Source organism: Calliphora vicina, chromosome 5 (assembly GCF_958450345.1).
Source record: "Calliphora vicina chromosome 5, idCalVici1.1, whole genome shotgun sequence".
In the NCBI taxonomy this organism is placed as follows: domain Eukaryota; kingdom Metazoa; phylum Arthropoda; class Insecta; order Diptera; family Calliphoridae; genus Calliphora; species Calliphora vicina.
The window spans coordinates 39,976,726-39,994,731 of record NC_088784.1 but is presented as its reverse complement, the minus strand read 5'-3'; the positions used below and the strand labels follow the sequence as shown (position 1 = coordinate 39,994,731).

Here is an 18,006-nt window from a genome sequence, read left to right as displayed (position 1 = left end):
CAGCCATTGTTTACCATTTACCTGTTGCACGCAACAAGTGTACAAGCAACAAAACTATGCAAAATAATAATGCAATGCAAAGAATGCGTAAGTTTGTGAGAGAGCATGCGCAACGTAAATACTTGTGAATTTTTTGCACACTACATACGACTTGTAATGCCCCCACATACGTTAAAAGGTATTGTACGAGTCGAGTACATTGTTGCCAAATGAATGCGATTGCAAATCATCAATCCAAATGATTTTAATGTGCCATCAGTGTATGACCACGACACGACGACTTTAAGATACAAAATCTAAAGCAAAAAAATAAAACAAAATCTAAAAGAAAATTGTGAAAGAAAATATAAAATCCACAAAAAATTGAACATTTCGAAAAATAAAAAACAAAAAAAAAAGTTTCGTTTGTGCTACGAAGTGAAAACATTTTACAGTTAAAACGAAAGAAACAGCAATAAAAAACGCGTTAAGACTAAATGCAGAGAACAAAACAACAATAGCATGAACAAAAAACTCACACTCATACACAAATCTTTTCAGATTTTAGTGAACATGAGCTCTTCTTAGACCTCTTCTTTGTTGTCATCAATACTTTTTGTTGTTTTTCTATGTATTTTCATTATAATAATAAAAATGATCATCATCACTTAGTTGCCAGATAATTTTTATAAAAGAAATAGTGAAAATCAGGAATATTTGATAGGACTGGGGTTCCTTATCGGAGAATATTATTTTTTTTTTAGAAATTACCGGGAAATTCATTCTGCATTCAAGACTTCAGTTCATGAATCTCAATCAAATGGATTTGATTGGGATTCATGTTTTATCAAATAATTGTACGTCTTCATTCTTACTATCTAGTCTGGAGACTATGCTAGACATAACTCCAGTTTATATAAAGAAGTGGCCACTTAAAATCAGTACGGATTAAAGCGAGCATAACTTTTAAATGAAGCAGCGTTTATTAATATTTTATACATGAAATTAAAGGTAATTTATTAAGCTTTAAAAAAATATAACTAGGTTTATGAAATTTATTGCGAATAAATTTGCTAGCCTTTCTTTTTATGCCTCCCATTAATAGCTGCTCAACTTTTCTTCCCACTTCTAACGTTATTCCCGCATATTCATTCCACTTTGTTTTCATTAAAATCTGGTTATTTACTGTAACTGCACTATTTTTCACTTTACGTTTAACAATTGCCCAATATATCTCGATTGGACGAAGATTTGGGCAATTTGTTTAATTGATATGTTTTGGTATAACATCAATATTATTCTCATTATACCACTTCATAGTTGTATTTGAGTAATGACAACTTGTCTAAAACTTTGTATCAGATGTGTGATGTCTTATAAATGACAGCAATCGCATTTCCAAACTCTCTTTTTATATATAATTCTGAAAATTCTTTAAAAACATGTCTGAAAAGCTTGACTTTTCAAACCGCAGCTGCGGATTGCCGGCCAAATTAATATTTTTGTTCAATTTTAAGTATTCATATTTAAAGGCCACACAGCCTCGAGCTGTCGAGACGTAAAATTTTTGACCTGATATCTGCCAAAAATCAGATTTGGGCTATCTTTTAACACGACAAAGTCGGATTTTCTAGATATTTGTGCAGAATTTTATCTCTAGCTTCTTTTTCCATTGTGTCTACACTTTTTAAAACTAAACATAATGACTTGCAATTCATTGTAGAATAACGGTAGATTTGTTAAAACCATATGTAAATCTTTTTCCATTTTGATAACAGGAAGCATTGTTATGAGTACTACAGTGCGTACAGATTTTAAGTGTCCACTTCTTTATACATCAAATGTATCTCCGCTAAGTCTGCTTTAACACTCATGGAGTCAGGCGGACTGATGCACGATAGTATTATTCATGGTTCCATCGCACGAAAAGTTGTGAGGCCAATAATGGGGTAGCAAAAGCATTATTTAGTGCATTCACATAAATTGCAGAAGACTTTTGGGAAAAGAGATGACTGGGTCGCAAACTCTGTCATCAGTGATGACACGATCTCTGTCAATGCTAATTTTTCAACAATGAAATTGGGCACTCTTATGGTTTTTTTCAGGTTACCCCATGCCATTGTCGTGTTCCTGGAATTTACACTGTCGATGCGGCCGTGTGAATAATCCCAACATTAAATCACATTATGACGACCATTGATATCGTCAATCAATGCTCTCAACTTCAACGCAATGAGTTCGAAATATCGTTTCAATTGGATTTATTCTCCGATCCAGCTTAGACATCTTATCGAGTTGGTATGGTTTCCAAAACTCAAGGGCATTTGGGGAATGGAAATCGCGGACGAATACGCGACAAACGGGTCATCCTTGGACGAAACTGTGGCTGTGGAAACTGACTTCAACTTGTAGGCCTTCTAAAAGACATACTTACACATTCTAAAATATCCGATACTCATTCCACTCTACCTGCTCTTAGAAGGTGTTCAAGAAGCCATATGAATTCCCTTCTAATAACAAGTGAGTAAATGAAAATAGTCTACATCAAAAAATAAAGTACTCTGCATCTCTTTGATTAACTCTCTTTACAAATTTTCAACAATAAATTGCTTCTTGGCTACCAGCAGCATATCATAAGTAGGCCTTTTCTCAGTCCTTAAACAGCAGCGTGTATGCAAGGCCTTGTCTCGCAATGACAAGACGCGGCGCGCCGTGTAAAATTGAAATGATTTTGCAATGCGGCTAGAAGTCCTTGTGTCTGCAAAATGCGGCATTTAGGAAGGGCTCTTTACTGCATATTTTTCCCGCTGGGTTCATATCCCTTTGATTGCGATATCGAATTTGATATTACTTGGATATCTTACTTTCTGAGGTATATGATCCTGTATGCATTGAGATGCTTCTTGGGGATTTTCATTAATGCTTGGGATAGCCGGATCATCGTCAAATGTTTGTGTATGGGTATGATTGCTTGTTGGTATAATGATAATATTATTAAATATAAAATAGGAGCTACTCTCGCTTTGACCGATTTTGCCTTAATTTATGTAATAAATCTTTATGTCGTACTTTATATCAACATCTTGAGAAATGTCGATTAAGATAGAAGAACAATTGCTCTATTCACAAGATCTTCTATCATGTCATATTGTCCTAATCTTTCACGACTCGGCGTTCCGCGAAGGTCTCTGCTGGTTGGTTGCGATAACACAATAAACATAGCATACAGAGTAGTAATATTTTAGGAAATTTTTAGCTTGAAAGGCAATAACAACATTATTAAATCATTGTGCAATATTAGGACATTATGACAATATGGGCCTTTTCGGAAATGCGCAGTACATTCTAAAATGCAAAAGTTGCCAACACTGCAAATGTCATGAGTTCTAAAAAGCAACAGTGAAACATATGATGCGCAAAAACCCATCAAAAAAGCATCACAAAAATGGCTGATGCATTGTCTGCGCATCAGCATCAGCTGATTTGCATGCTGATGCTTTTCAGTGATGCATTTCCGAAAAGGCCCTATAATATGATAGGAGACCTTGTGCATTGACCAAATATTTATTTTCATCAAACGTTTTGCTTACGACATTTACATGTCTGCGTTAGTTTATAAATCCAAATAATACGGAATACATCCATTTTCATTTCAAATTGGGTTCAGATTGTGCATTAATAATATTTAAAATAAATTCGTCATGTTGGATAGCAAACTTATATGTCTGATTTTACTTTCGATTGATCTTGTGTTGGTTCTGTGTAATCGATTATCAGTCGTCTAGTTTTGGTAACCATAAGTCTTCTTAAGTTAATTCTATAATTCAACCAAAAAATCCTCAACTGCATTTCGAAACAGTTTTCAAGTGTGTTTTCAAACAAAAATCACTGATTAAAATGAACTATTTCCAGAAGGTGCACCCTAAGAACGTGTGTTTGCTATGTAAAGCTTATATTATTTCCGACGGTGATAACTTTGAACAAAATCATTACTTTTTGGGTACGTACCAATCCTGAATATGGCCCATTTTTTCGGGATAACAAACAAATACTGAATTATTTGTAGGTATAAATCAGTTTTGTAATAAGCTTGGTTTTTGAGCTCGCAAAATACCTAAAATTTGGCATGCTTATAATACTAATCGCGTTTCAAATCCTAATGGAGCCATATTTTTATATTTCAATCAGGGAGCAGCAGGTCTCCCTGATATTGACATGATTATACACTAGTATAATACAAATTTCGCATTGATTGTGGACCACTTTAGCTATAAACTAAAATAATAAAATCCCGAATATCTTTTTATTTCTTCCCTTTATACAATTTAAAATTAACCGCAATATCTTTGGGGAATATGTCGGATTGGATAGTTATTTCGGCATGGAGGTTAACAATTGGTTCAAACCATTTAAAATCTTTCAAATTTTATTTATGTATGTATGTATAAATTTTTGAAAATGGACCTAAAGATTGAAAGAATGGGTTCAATACTGTTCACAAAACTTTGAATTTTAATGCATTATATGAAAATACTTTAATCTTAACAGGCTTTTGGTCATGAGGATTTAGAAGAGTAGCGAACAAACATATTAAAATTGTGTTACATTGGGTGCAATTAGATTCTAAATACAAAATTTATATAATATTTTATATAATGTTTTATATATATTCTACAGAAATCTGCAATACAGCAGGAACTTGTAAAAACTTTACAGATGTAGGGCACAACATTTTAAAGCTCGTCTTTATTTTCAAAAACGTCATAAACTGTTTATAGCTATTTATCTTGTAGTCTGGCAACAATGATCGTAATTTTTTCATTATTTTCATTACATTTTTTTTTGTTATAAATGATGTCTTCTTGTTCGTCTTCTTTTTTGTTCAATCGTGTTGTTGTTTTTGTTTTATTGCTATTTACTTGTTTTGTTTCTTCTTCTTAGTTTTTATTGTTGCTAAAATACAAAAAAAAAAGAAGTAAAAAACTTGTTAAACTGCTGTTTGCGGCCAAACTTGTGAACACATTTCTATAACGTGTATTTGTTTTTGTTGTGGCCAATTTAAAAAAAGACTACCACAACAGCAACAACAACATTCCACATATAAAACAATAATATACAATACCAATACAACAACAAATTTAATATTATTGTTGGTTAGTTATTGTTTGTAAATTAATTGCAATTGATTCAAGTTGAGTTTACGGTATAAAATAATGAAAACAGCAACAACAATATACAAAAAAACAAAATACGAAAAAATATTCGTATGGAAATTATCAAAACAAGTTAATTCAACAACTGTTGCATGCAACTCACACGTACGCGCATGTGTAAATACAAAACTTTAATTGTTGCCAGAGCTACCATCGGAAAAGTTCCAAGAATCCTGTCAAAAATCCTTAAAACAATTTTTAGAAATGTTTAACAAAAGAAACGCTTTCGAAATGTGTTGAAATACAAATAATTATATATCGTGGTATTCGTGGATGTTTTTATATATCCGACATTTATGGACCGATTTTGATCTCATGAATATATCTGATTTATTGATACCACAGTGGGGCTTCCTATTGAAACCAGCACTCGGTTAGACGGACGTCGTTAAATCGTCTCCTAATCCTATACAAATTTTACAAATTACAAAGGGTATCGTGAACTTATAATCACCCTTATTCTACTTGGCGTCGTCGACATCGTCGTCAATATTGAGTCAAAAAATGGTAGATGTTACGCCGATATCGATAACAATTGGTACCTTTTGACAGCGTTTTGTACTTTAACCCGACTTATAAAAGTATAAAATTCTGTCAAAAGTTACCAATTGTAATCGATTTCGGAAAAACACATACCATTTTTTTAATCAATATTGACGACGATGTCGACGACGCCAAGTAGAATAAGGGTGAATATAAATTTACCTCCTAGTAGTTGAATAATAACAAGTTATAAAATATAAATACGGTCACCGATTTTTCTGCATTTTCTAAAAAAAAACAACTACCTTTCGGGTTGAACCCAAAGACCTTAACGTCTTTTGATTTTTTAACGACGAACGAACAGAAATTTTGTTCTAACAAGTCTGTTTGGACCGTTTTTTCCCATTTTCCATACCAAACATGTCTGAAGGGAAAGTTTTATTCCCCTAAGTCCTTCACTCTAGGCCCTACCCTGCATTCAACAGATGGACGGACTTAGCAAATCGTCTTGAAATGTTATAAGAACCCAGAATATAGCGCCAAATTTTTGTTACCGAGGCGACCAGGTCCATTCAAAAAACACTTATTTTTTATGTAAAATTAAACTTTAGGGCATAAATTCTCAAATCGCGTATTCGATATCAAAATATAGTAACCGATTTTAGATGGCCCAATATGTTCTTAATTATTTTGTAAAGGATTCCGATAACCCCGACCCATTTTTGGAATTTTTCAACACTTTTTTATGAATTGTGGGATTGCTGATAATAAATTTCAAAATTCGTTTTTATTTTTCAATTTTAAATAGAAAAATGTTCATAACTGTGAAATTTCATTAAAAACTATTCATAAATAAAAATTTAATTTCAATTCGAAAAATTTGTATCTATGCAAAAATTCAATAAGAAACATTTGTTGTCATATTTTTCATTAAAGTATTCCACGAATTTTTAATTGTCAAATGTTATAAATATTTTTGAAAAATAGACAAATAGCTTGAACGAAATTATATTTGGGGGATTCAAACGGTCTCATATTTGGTCAGAATTTGTTTAAACTAAAAAAATATTTTAGGACATTATGACAATACGACCTAATAGGAGACCGTTTGAATCCCCCAATTATATCGCATCATAACATTTTTAATTCTATGTATAAATTTCAAAATAATCAAAATCCCTTCTCTTGTAAAATTTGTGTTTTGTCGCTTACGATAATTTGTCGCTAAGGGCTCGATATGGATATAGTATAGTGGGTCTAAGACCAATTCGATGTGTTACAAAAAAAATGACAAAGTCAATATACGCCCCATTTTTTTGCAGTTGGTGAATATAAAAACTACTCTGAAAAAGTTAAAAGAGCTTCAGAAGCATTTTGCAAAATATTAGCTATACAAAATGACCAATATTCTAGATAATATACGATAAATTGTTATTAAATTTAGCACATTATAATATGACAGGAGAATAAGTTCATTAATGGCACACAAAAAAAAGAATAATTAATTTATTTTTTATTGAAATTATAAATAAAATGTTTGTATTTATAAATAATATGAAACGTCTTTTAGTGGAGATTTTATTTTAGATACCGGAAATACTCCAATAGATACATTCGAATATAAATCAGACAGTCATGTCAGTCAGACTGTCAGTATTGAATATACAACTTGATTTTCTGTTCCATCAAAAATAAAAAACAGGTGAAAAATGTATGTTAAAAATAAATATATTTGTTTACTATTTCAAAATTTAAAATTATGTTTGCTTAAAGGGAACCTGTTAGTCATTATATACATATTTTTATTTTTACTAATTCATATTTAATTGTTTTAAAATAATGGCAACTAAAATGGTTATTATTATAGTATGTATTACCAAGAAAGAAAATATAATAGGTAAACTAAGTGTAAAACTAAACTAACTACCTGCTGTAAACATAAAAAAATATTGTAAAAATTTGGCCTGCAGTTCCACTTGTCCTTGTCTTTAATATGTGTTTGTTTTGTTTCTATTTTAATGATAAAAGTAGAATTTTAAAAACTTGTTTTTAATATTTATACTGTTAGATTTTATGGTTTTTAAATTTTAGTTTTGTAAAATGAATTCTAATTAAGGTTTCATAATACCCAAATTATTCAATCAGGTTTGTTTGTACAAACAAGGGTGATGTCTCATTCTATACTATGTATTTCTTTTAAAGTGTGAGACAGACAAAAAATTTCCTATTTAATCTTTAATTTAAAAAACACATATTTGGTCAATTCACAAGGTATCTTATCAGTCATATTGTCATAATGTCTTAATATATCTCGACAAGGCAGCTCGGCTAAACCGACACTTAGTCATTCGGCGAAGGTCTCTACTGGTTGGTTACGATAACACAATAAACATAGCATACAGAGTACTATTATTTTAGGACATTTTTTACTTGAAAAACAATAAAAACCATTGTGAAATATTAGAACATTATGACAATATGACATGATAAGAGACCTTGTGAATTGACCAATTATGTGTAATAATTCAAAACAGTAAAAAGTTAACGGTAACGCTAACGAATTATTTCGGTAATGGTAACGATAGTTCAACGTTAATGGTAATTTTGGTCTGACTTAAATGATTAATAAAGTTTACAAAAATTAAAAATAAGGTGACATACGAGTAGATATTTACAGTTCACATTCAATATTCTAAATATTTCAATACGCAATTATAAAAATATTTTTATACCCATCGCCTTCGTGAGAAGGGTTATCGTCCCCTCAATAAAACAATAGCGTATAAGCATATACACCATTATAATAAGAATCTACATAACTGATTCTATATGTGGTCAAAATTTGGTGAAATTCTACTTCCACAAAGTGGGCTAAAAGATCAATTGAAATATTACTTTTGTTCTAGATGTCTACTGCTTAACACAAACATTTTAAACTCAATTGTTTCGAAATTGCAAAAAAATTATACACTTTTGTTTTATTAAGAGGTCGATATATAAGTTTGTCATTCCGTTTGTAATTTCCACAATATAATTTTCCGACCCTATAAAGTATATATATTCTGGATCCTTAATAAGGATTCCTTATAGATAGCGGAGTCGATTAAGCCATGTCCGCCTGTCTGTTGAAATCTATTTTCTGAAGACCCCAGATATCTTCGAGATCCAAATCTTCAATAATTCTGTCAGACATGCTTTCGAGAAGTTTCCTATTTAAAATCAGCAAAATCGGTCCACAAATGGCCTATTTTTGACCTATATCTGGATTACTAAGTCAATAACACAGTACAACACATGATTTTGGGACTCAATTCTGACAATTGCACGTGAAAGTAGCCCCAAAAATAAGAACTTGTGCATCATTAGTTTTGTCAAGTTGGCTGCCGTATTAATTTAATGGCCATACGAATTTTTTTTCCTCAAGGTGGATTTTTATCACTTTTTCTATATTTTAGCACGGTTATATCTCGTATACCGTACGGAATATCTCTTTTGTGCCTGAAGCAAAGTTGTATATATTGAATAGTAGAAAAAAAGTACGGAACAGACCTACCCGAAAAAGATGCATCCAGTGCCTTAAAAATCGCCAAAATGCCCATTTTTTAAATTTTTTAACCAATTTTTCACCTTTTTTGCTCAATAACTGGATTACAAACCCAATTATGGACTGATCACCATGAAATTAGGTCGTGTGATTTGTTTCTATATAAAAGTTATTTATCATGAATTTTGTATGTATACCATAATTTTTTACAGATTTATGCACTTTAAAGTGATTTTCGGAAGCGTGACTTATATGTGAGCTATGACTAATTATGGACCGATCATAAACAAATTCGGTACATATAATTTGTTCGGCCCAAGGACGAAAACTGTTGAAATTGGCTGAAATCGGTTCATTATTTCACCTAGCCCCCATACAAATGTCCTCCCGAAATTGGACTTTATCGGTCATAAATGTTTAATTTATATATGTATATACACAAATTTCGCTCCAAATAAGTTTTATATATACAAAATTCATGTCAAAAAATTTTATTATGATAAGACCAGCTTCCGAAAATCACTTTAAAGTGAATAAATCTGTTAAAAATTATGGTATACATACAAAATTCATGATAAATAACTTTTATATAGACACAAATCACACGACCTAATTTCATGGTGATCAGTCCATAATTGGATTTGTAATCCAGTTAATGAGCAAAAAAGATGAAAAATTGGTTAAAAAATTTAAAAAATGGGCATTTTGGCGATTTTTAAGGCACTGGATGCATCTTTTTCGGGTAGGTATGTTCCGTACTTTTTTTCTACTATTCAATATCTAACTTTGCTTCAGGCACAAAAGAGATATTCCGTACGGTATACGAGATATAACCGTGCTAAAATACAGAAAAAGTGATAAAAATCCACCTTGAGGAAAAAAAAATCGTATGGCCATTAAATTAATACGGCAGCCAACTTGACAAAACTAATGATGCAGAAGTTCTTATTTTTGGGGCTACTTTCACGTGCAATTGTCAGAATTGAGTCCCAAAGCAATGAACTGAAAAATGTTGTACTGTGTAATATAGATATCTAATGATAGATTTTTCAAAGACCTTTGCAACGACGTATATAAGTAAGTTGGACTTACAATGGGTCAAAATCGGAAAAAAATATTATTTAAACCGATTTTTTTAACCCAAAAAAATTTTTTTAAAATTTAAAAAAAAAGTTTTATTTAACAATTCAAAAGAATTAAAAAATCAGCTTTGAAATTTTGTTTACCTAAAAATATTTGTAATTTGTATTTTGAAGTATAATTTGGTGAAGCTCTCTTACTTTCGTATGTAATTTCAAATAGTGGTACAGAATAGCGGTAACGACATTTAGAGGTAACGGTATTTACCGTTATTTCGGTAACTGTAGTTTAGCGGTAACGGTATTCGTGCTGAATGGGTATTTTAGGGGTAACGGTAGCCAACTTTGCTTGTTTAGTCAACATTTTGACCAAACAATGGCTTTTAAAGAATTATAAAGATAATTATGAATATGATCGACATGTTTTTCCCACACAGATGAATATAAACAAATCTCTGTCACTGTAATTCTGCTGACGTTTTATGCGCAAAAAGCGATAACTCGTCAAGACGAAAGTACGTTAAATCAGATGATTAGTACTTTGACAAGCCATTAATTTATTCACTCAGCGAGCAATTTCTGGGACTTCCATGAATTTGTCTTGTGTGGACAACTCTTGTCGATGTAGTGTTCTTGTTTTGACAACGAACAATTGTCTGACATCGAATGACATTTTCATTTAATATAAATTACAAAGAAACCTATGTATGAACATTAACATCGCCACGTTCAATTTTGGACGGATCCTCACAAAAGTTGGTAGACAGATTTAGGTTCATATAAAACTAGTTTATGAATAATTTCATCACGATATTAATTATAATTATTATGAATGTTAAAATCATTTGAGGGGGACTTGTATGGGGACTAGGGAAAAAATTTCGGACAGCTAGATCCTTTTGACAGACGGACATAGCTAGATCGCTTTCATAAGGACCCAGAAAATATACTTTTGTGTGCCTACGATGAATATTTCGATATGTTCATTAAGGTGGACCTTCAATGTATGGAAAAATTTAAAACTCATCTGTAAAAAATTGGAGTGTCGCACGAGGGTTAAAGTTCGTGAGAATATTTACGAGGAGAAAAATGCTATTTTTGCAGTTTTTGTAAAAATTTTGCCATTAAATAATTTCTTTTGCAATTTAATATAAAATAATCGAAATGTGTACGTAAAATTTTTTCCATACCTTCAACTTAAATTTTGCGATTTTCGGGAAAAACTAATTTGTTGGCCATATTTTGGCGAATGATACCAAATTCCTTACTGTTATGCATTTTATGTAAACCCTTTACATAATATTATAGGCCAGATAATTATAAAAATACTCTGAAAGTTTTACTAAAATCGGACTACGTTAACCCTTAAATCGTGAAGGTAAAATTTTGCAATATTTGGAATTTCTAAATGAATGATAGCGAAATATTATATAGTTTTGTGCCAATTTAGTTAAAGTTGAGGAAAATATACCTCAAGGTCTTAGATTTACAATAACAGTGCAAAACTACAAATTAACCCTTAAGAGCACTTTGGCTCCAAATGACCCTCAACATTTAAAATCACGAAAAACACAGTAAAATTGAGGGTCATTGAGGTATATTTTTCGCAATATCTAAGCTTTATTTTAAGAAATTTTGAAAAAAAAGTCAAACAAACATTTTGCTAAGAACAATAGGTAATAAGTTACATGGTTGAGAAAAATAACATGTTTGGCCAAAATGTCAAATGTTGACCCCCTTTTACTCAGAGAGTTCTTGACCGATCTTGTTGAAAAATTCTGTCTGAATTACTTACTATCCAATAGGTCTAACCTTGGTGTAAATTTCATCCCGATCGGAAGACATCGTTTAAACAGCACATTAGTCTTTCCATATTAAATAACCATTTTACAATAGTTTAAAAATTTTTTATTTCTTTTGGTAGGAATTATAACAAAGTCTTGTCTGTTTTTAAAATAACTTATTTGCAAACTGTTGAGCATCCTGTAAAATTAAATAAGTTGTTGTGTATTATTTCTTACTCTAAACCTGAGTGCATTTCAAAATGTATTTAATAATTTATTATCTGTTAGGCGCAGCTGCAAAAATTATTTTATTATTTAGATGTACATAATATCAATTTTCATTTCATACTCATGTTAAATATGTATTTAATTACATTATTAACAATTATTATAACTAGTAGATTTTAATTTTATTCCCTTCACTAGCAAATCATAATAATAGTGAATCAAATTATAACATAAATTGCAATTCTAGCTAAAACAAATGTTTATTATACACCGATAAATAGATTTTTATCAAGTTAGTAATAATTTAAAAACAAATGCAACAAAATTCAAATTATTTTTTTAAATTGTCAACAGATTCAATTGATTGTCAGTCAGAAAACTGGTTCAAAATTTACCAGCTGATTTATCAGCAATAATAAAACTCGTCACTGATTTTTAAACAAAATACGGAAAAATACATCTCTGTTTAGTCCACAGTATTAAAAATAATTTCGTTTGATGCTCTTTGTCATTACTATTATTTGTTGTAGTTAAAAGTTGTAATACAAGTTATAACCAAAATATAGAGTAATTGAAATCAAAACATAATTTAAAACAAAAATTATTTAAGAAGTTTAATATGCATATTTAAGCAATGATTGTAAACAAAGATTTTAATTAATTGTGTATCTGAGTGTAATATTTTAAATGCATATTTATATTCATTGTGTTTTTTACAATGATTTATTTTCGTAATTAAAAAAATAATATTTATTTGTCTTGAACTTAGGACAAAGTATTTTAATTATTTCTAAATTTATCCAAGTTAATGGAAAAATTACAATTAATTCATTCATTCGTTATTAATACTGGTTTCATTTGAAGACTTGTAAACATTTACTCAGTTTATCACTATTTAGACGAAACTGTTTTTTTGTTTTTTCAGCGAGGCTAGATAAATAAATACAAATAGGTGCAAAAACTAAATTGCAAAGAAAATGATTCAAATAATTGCAAATTACAACATGTTCTTATAGCTCTCTCTGGGTTTCTGTTTTCAGTGTCTTGAAAAAATTTTAAACTGGTTTTTTTAAAAAAAAAAACTGATCTAGGTTTAATTTACAAAGTCCATGATTTCACATAGCAGCCATATAAATGTCCTCTCGGAATAGTGCTTTTGCGAATCATAAATATATTGGTATGCATAATAAATACAATTGGAACTAGTTCTGTGTATACATAAATCTTTCTAAAAATGTTATAAGGATCGGTCCATAATTAACGATATCTCTCATTTGAAAACTACTTTAACCCTCTAACCGGCAAGGCAGCCTTTAGGCGGGTATGTTAAATGTATGTAATGCTGCTTTATTTGGTTATTTTTCCCGTTATAACGGTAAATATGTGTAAAGAGACAAACAATTTACTTATTGTGATAAACAAGAACGTGCACTTGTCTTTTGTTTGTTTTTATTCCAACGTATTTCTTTTTTATTCAAACAATAACCTGGTATATTATTTTACCTCGAAATAAAATTGGCCGGTTAGAGGGTTAAAGAGCATAATCTTATACAGAAGTTGGTGCCGATATAAAATTCATCAAATACACTAGGAAATTTTATGAGAATCGGTTCTTAATACTCGTACTTAGACCATAATAGATTTAATATGAGGCCTTATAGATCTTGATAACTGTATAGTTTAGGTTTTTAATTCGCAGCAGCCCCTTTTTGGTCCCGTTCTGATACCTTGTGTCGATCGCAATATTCAGCGTAAGTTTTTTGATTGTCGCACAGTGGTATAGAAAAAATAGAGGGAAATAAATATGTAACGAGTTGTTAAGTTTTCAATAATTAATTTGCCACGTAAAGAACATAAAGCAGACATATTATATATCAATGGATAGAGGATTTTGTCCACTTTTCAATAATGTATATAACTTTTGACAATTAAAAAATTCATGGAATACTTTTTTTAAAAATATGTCAAAAAATACTTTTTATTGAGATACAAATATTTTAAATTGAAATAAAATTTTTATTTATGAATATTTTTCTAAGAAGTTTCGCAGTTATTTTTTGAAAATGCAAAAATAAAAACAAATCTTGAAATTTGTAATTCCCAAAAAAGTGTTGAAAAATCCCAAAAATGGGATTTTTTAGATTTTAGGTTATAATATCCATACCAGGGGCGGGGTTATCGGAACTCTTTACAGAATAATTAAGAACATATTGGGCCATCTAAAATGGGTTACTATTAGGGTATTCGAATTATTTGATTTTTCTCTTGTTCGAATAAAACGAATAATTCGAATAAGAGATTTTAACTTGTTCGAATAATTCGATCACATGTTCAAAATTAATCGGATTATTCGAATAATTTAAATTTTTTTAAAAAAGTAAATAATGAAGTTTTGAAGTATGTTTTTTAATATTTTATTGTTAAAGAAAATCAAAAATAACGTTAATGTTAACAATTCAAGTATTGATAATGTAAAATAACATTCGAAAACAAAGTCCATCATTCAATTTTCATCAGAAATATTCTGATCAGATTCCCTCCCGAATAATCTACAAAACAATTGACTAGCAAACTCTTTAGTTTCCGATTTGAAGCTATGCTTTAAAAAATTTAAGGACTTGATCCTGAATTCAAGTACAATATAAACGTATTAAGAGCTATTTTATGTCGTTCATTAATTCGGGTTTTAAAATGAGTAACTAATTATTTAGTAAATGTATTATTTATTCACTTTTTCTAAATTATTTATAACAAATTGTATTAAACCCTGAAGATCTTATCAACGTTACCGAATCTATGCTTAATTCGAATTAAGCGTGGTCTTAGGGAATTCAAGTGGTCTTAGGGAATTACACAAATCTGTCCAAAGTTTGATATGTTTGATATCACAACACTTACGGCATTACAAATGTCATCCTCAATATCATTTTCGACAATCGTATCAAAATCACATTCACCATCACATTCAAGTCCACTTTAATCTAAGTTAATATATTGATTACACAGGGCAACAAAATCGAACAAATTTTAGAGGCTTTTTAAACCACTACACAATTTTGATGTATTGTGGTTCCAGTAGTACAAATATGTTACAAACTTTAAATTCTATGGAGATGTTTTTTTTAAAATTTTTTTTCTAAAAATGTGAATTTCCTTAGATGTTTCTCCACATAATTTTTGATAACTCAAAAAAGGTTAGTCCGATATTATTGAAGTAAACTTAGAAAAGTTCAAATTTACATAACCTTTAATCTGTTCAATTTTATATATAGAAAAATTTGTCACAAATAGTTTAGATACATAGCTATTTTTCATCAATCATTCCAAAAAAAAATTAAAATAAAAAATGTTTGACTTTTTTTGCAAAATCAAAAACTTTTTTTCAATTTGCAAAAAAAAGTGAAACATTTTTTATTTTAATTTTTTTTCGAATGATTGGGAAAAATAGCTATGTATCTGTGTAAAATTGAATAACGTTGAATAAATTCGTTTGATATTAATAAACTTATGTTCTGTTTTTCAATAGCGAACGAGTGCTTTGAGTGGACGTTTTACATGTATTTTGTTTTTGTTACAATAACAAAATACATGTTAAATTTCCACTCAAAGTACTCGTTCGTTATAGAAAAACAGCACATTAATTATAAAAAAACAGATTCAGTGTAATATTTATTACTCTAACGTCTAAATTTCTTATTTTTTGTCAGAATTTCATTCATTCTTTTGAAAGGTCTTGAAATTATATATTTCTGTTTCACCAATTCTTGCAAAAAATGACCGCAAGGTGGTGGTAATACATTTTTCTTATAAATTTAAGAAAATATATATATTTTTTTCGAAGTTGGTACATTCAGAAAAAATGTAGACCTAACACTCCTGGATAAATTTTCGGAACATTGTCAAGCATAATTTTTTGGTTTTAAGGGTCAAAAGGGCGATTTTTTGGGTAACATAAAAATAACGGTATCTTTTCAAAAAATTCAGAAATAAAAAAAGTCGTAGAACAAACATTATTTCTGATACCATATCATTTTCAACAATAAAAAAGTTCTTTTTCTCAAAAAGTCGATTTTGAGATATTGCTAAGTATATCTTCCGAATCATATCTGTGCTGTTTTTCTATAGCGAACGAGTACAAAAACAAAATACATGTACATCGTCCACTCAAAACGCTCACTCGCTATAGAAAAACAGCACAATTTTCTAAATTTATAAAAATTATAACATTAATCGATTCCATTACGTATTAAAACGAAGCAAACAGAATTAACCTAAATACAGAAACTAAACTAGGAAGTATTCAAAATGATGTCCATGTAGCAGGAAATACATAAAATGTTCATAACATAAGAACTTTTGTTAACATTTAACTCGAAATTTCGTTTATTATTAATTCATTCTGTCAGTCACATGAGGCAAGGAAATAAGTAAAACCTTTATTATATGGTTGATTCAAAGATTTAATGAGGGTCTTTTGCCAACAAGTTCAAAGATGTTAAAACAAACAGTGGCAGCAGCAAATGCATTTTTATTCATTTATTCATTAAATTAAAACATACTTTATACATTAACAAACAAAATATGTACATATGTATGTATGTATGGATGTATGCACGTAAACATATTTATACATTTACAAAATTTTCTTTTAATTTTTGGAGGTTTGCTTTAGTTTTATTTAATGGTTTTCTTAACTTTTACCCTCTGACCATTGAACGGTAACATCCGGACTAACGACTGAAACCAGTAGTGAGTGAATGAAGTGAGTTAGAGCTGATTGAAGTGGCGGTTTTTAATTCCTATGTACGTATATACATTTCAAGCTGATGAAATTATTACAAAATAATGAAAATTATTTAAATTGTAACTATAACATTACACACAACAACTCGTAATTTAAGTGTAACAAAAAAAAAACTGTTGTTTTTGTTGTATGCAGTGTTTTGAATCATTAAAATTAATATTTTCTTAAAAAAAAAACTGAAATGTTTGTTTGTTATTTTCTTAACCACGCCAAAACCCCAAAACCTGAACAAAATAATCATAAAGTCAAAAAGCATGAAAGATTTCGGTCTAAATAAAGTGGAAGTGGAAAATTGTACTAGTATTTCTTTCTTTTTTTTACATCTTTCACGTTCATTCATTCATTCCGTTAGCGCTATAAACTTAACAAAAAAAATTGTCATAACTTTTTCATTTCTTTTCTTTTTGTTTTATGGAGTTTTTTTTGTGAACATTAATCAGTAATTTTTCTTGGTGTTTGTGGTTAATTTATTTTATAGTTAATACTTTTCGAATGTATCTGCGTATCTGTGTGAGTTAATGTTGATGTACCTGTAGCCGTGTGTTTAATACTTTTTTTACTTCAATTTAAAGTATTGACGTTATAATTAAACAAGTCAAGTTGTAATGGTCACAACCCAGCAGTTCTGGGTGACTGTCCCGAACTAGTGATTTTACCTATTATTTTGGAAGACCACTAGTTACATAAATAACTAGGTGACTAGTTATTTTAATATGTAGGTGTCCTAAACATTATGTCAATTGACCCTAAAGAGTTTACAAAGAGACTGTTTAATAACTGGTCCTAGGAAGTCAACGCATTGGATTCATATACCCGTTACATAGAGTCAGTTACCTTACTAGTTACATAACTAAGCTAATTCACCTAAATAGTCAGTTAAAAAGACATCTCC

At 29.9% G+C, this 18,006-nt stretch overlaps 1 protein-coding gene across 5 annotated transcripts in view; it reads left to right on the top strand.

Annotated features, from left to right (window-relative positions):
• Positions 1-18,006, top strand: part of fus (fusilli) — a 112,265-nt gene that overhangs the window by 12,416 nt on the left and 81,843 nt on the right. The gene's annotated exons all lie outside the window — the stretch shown is intronic.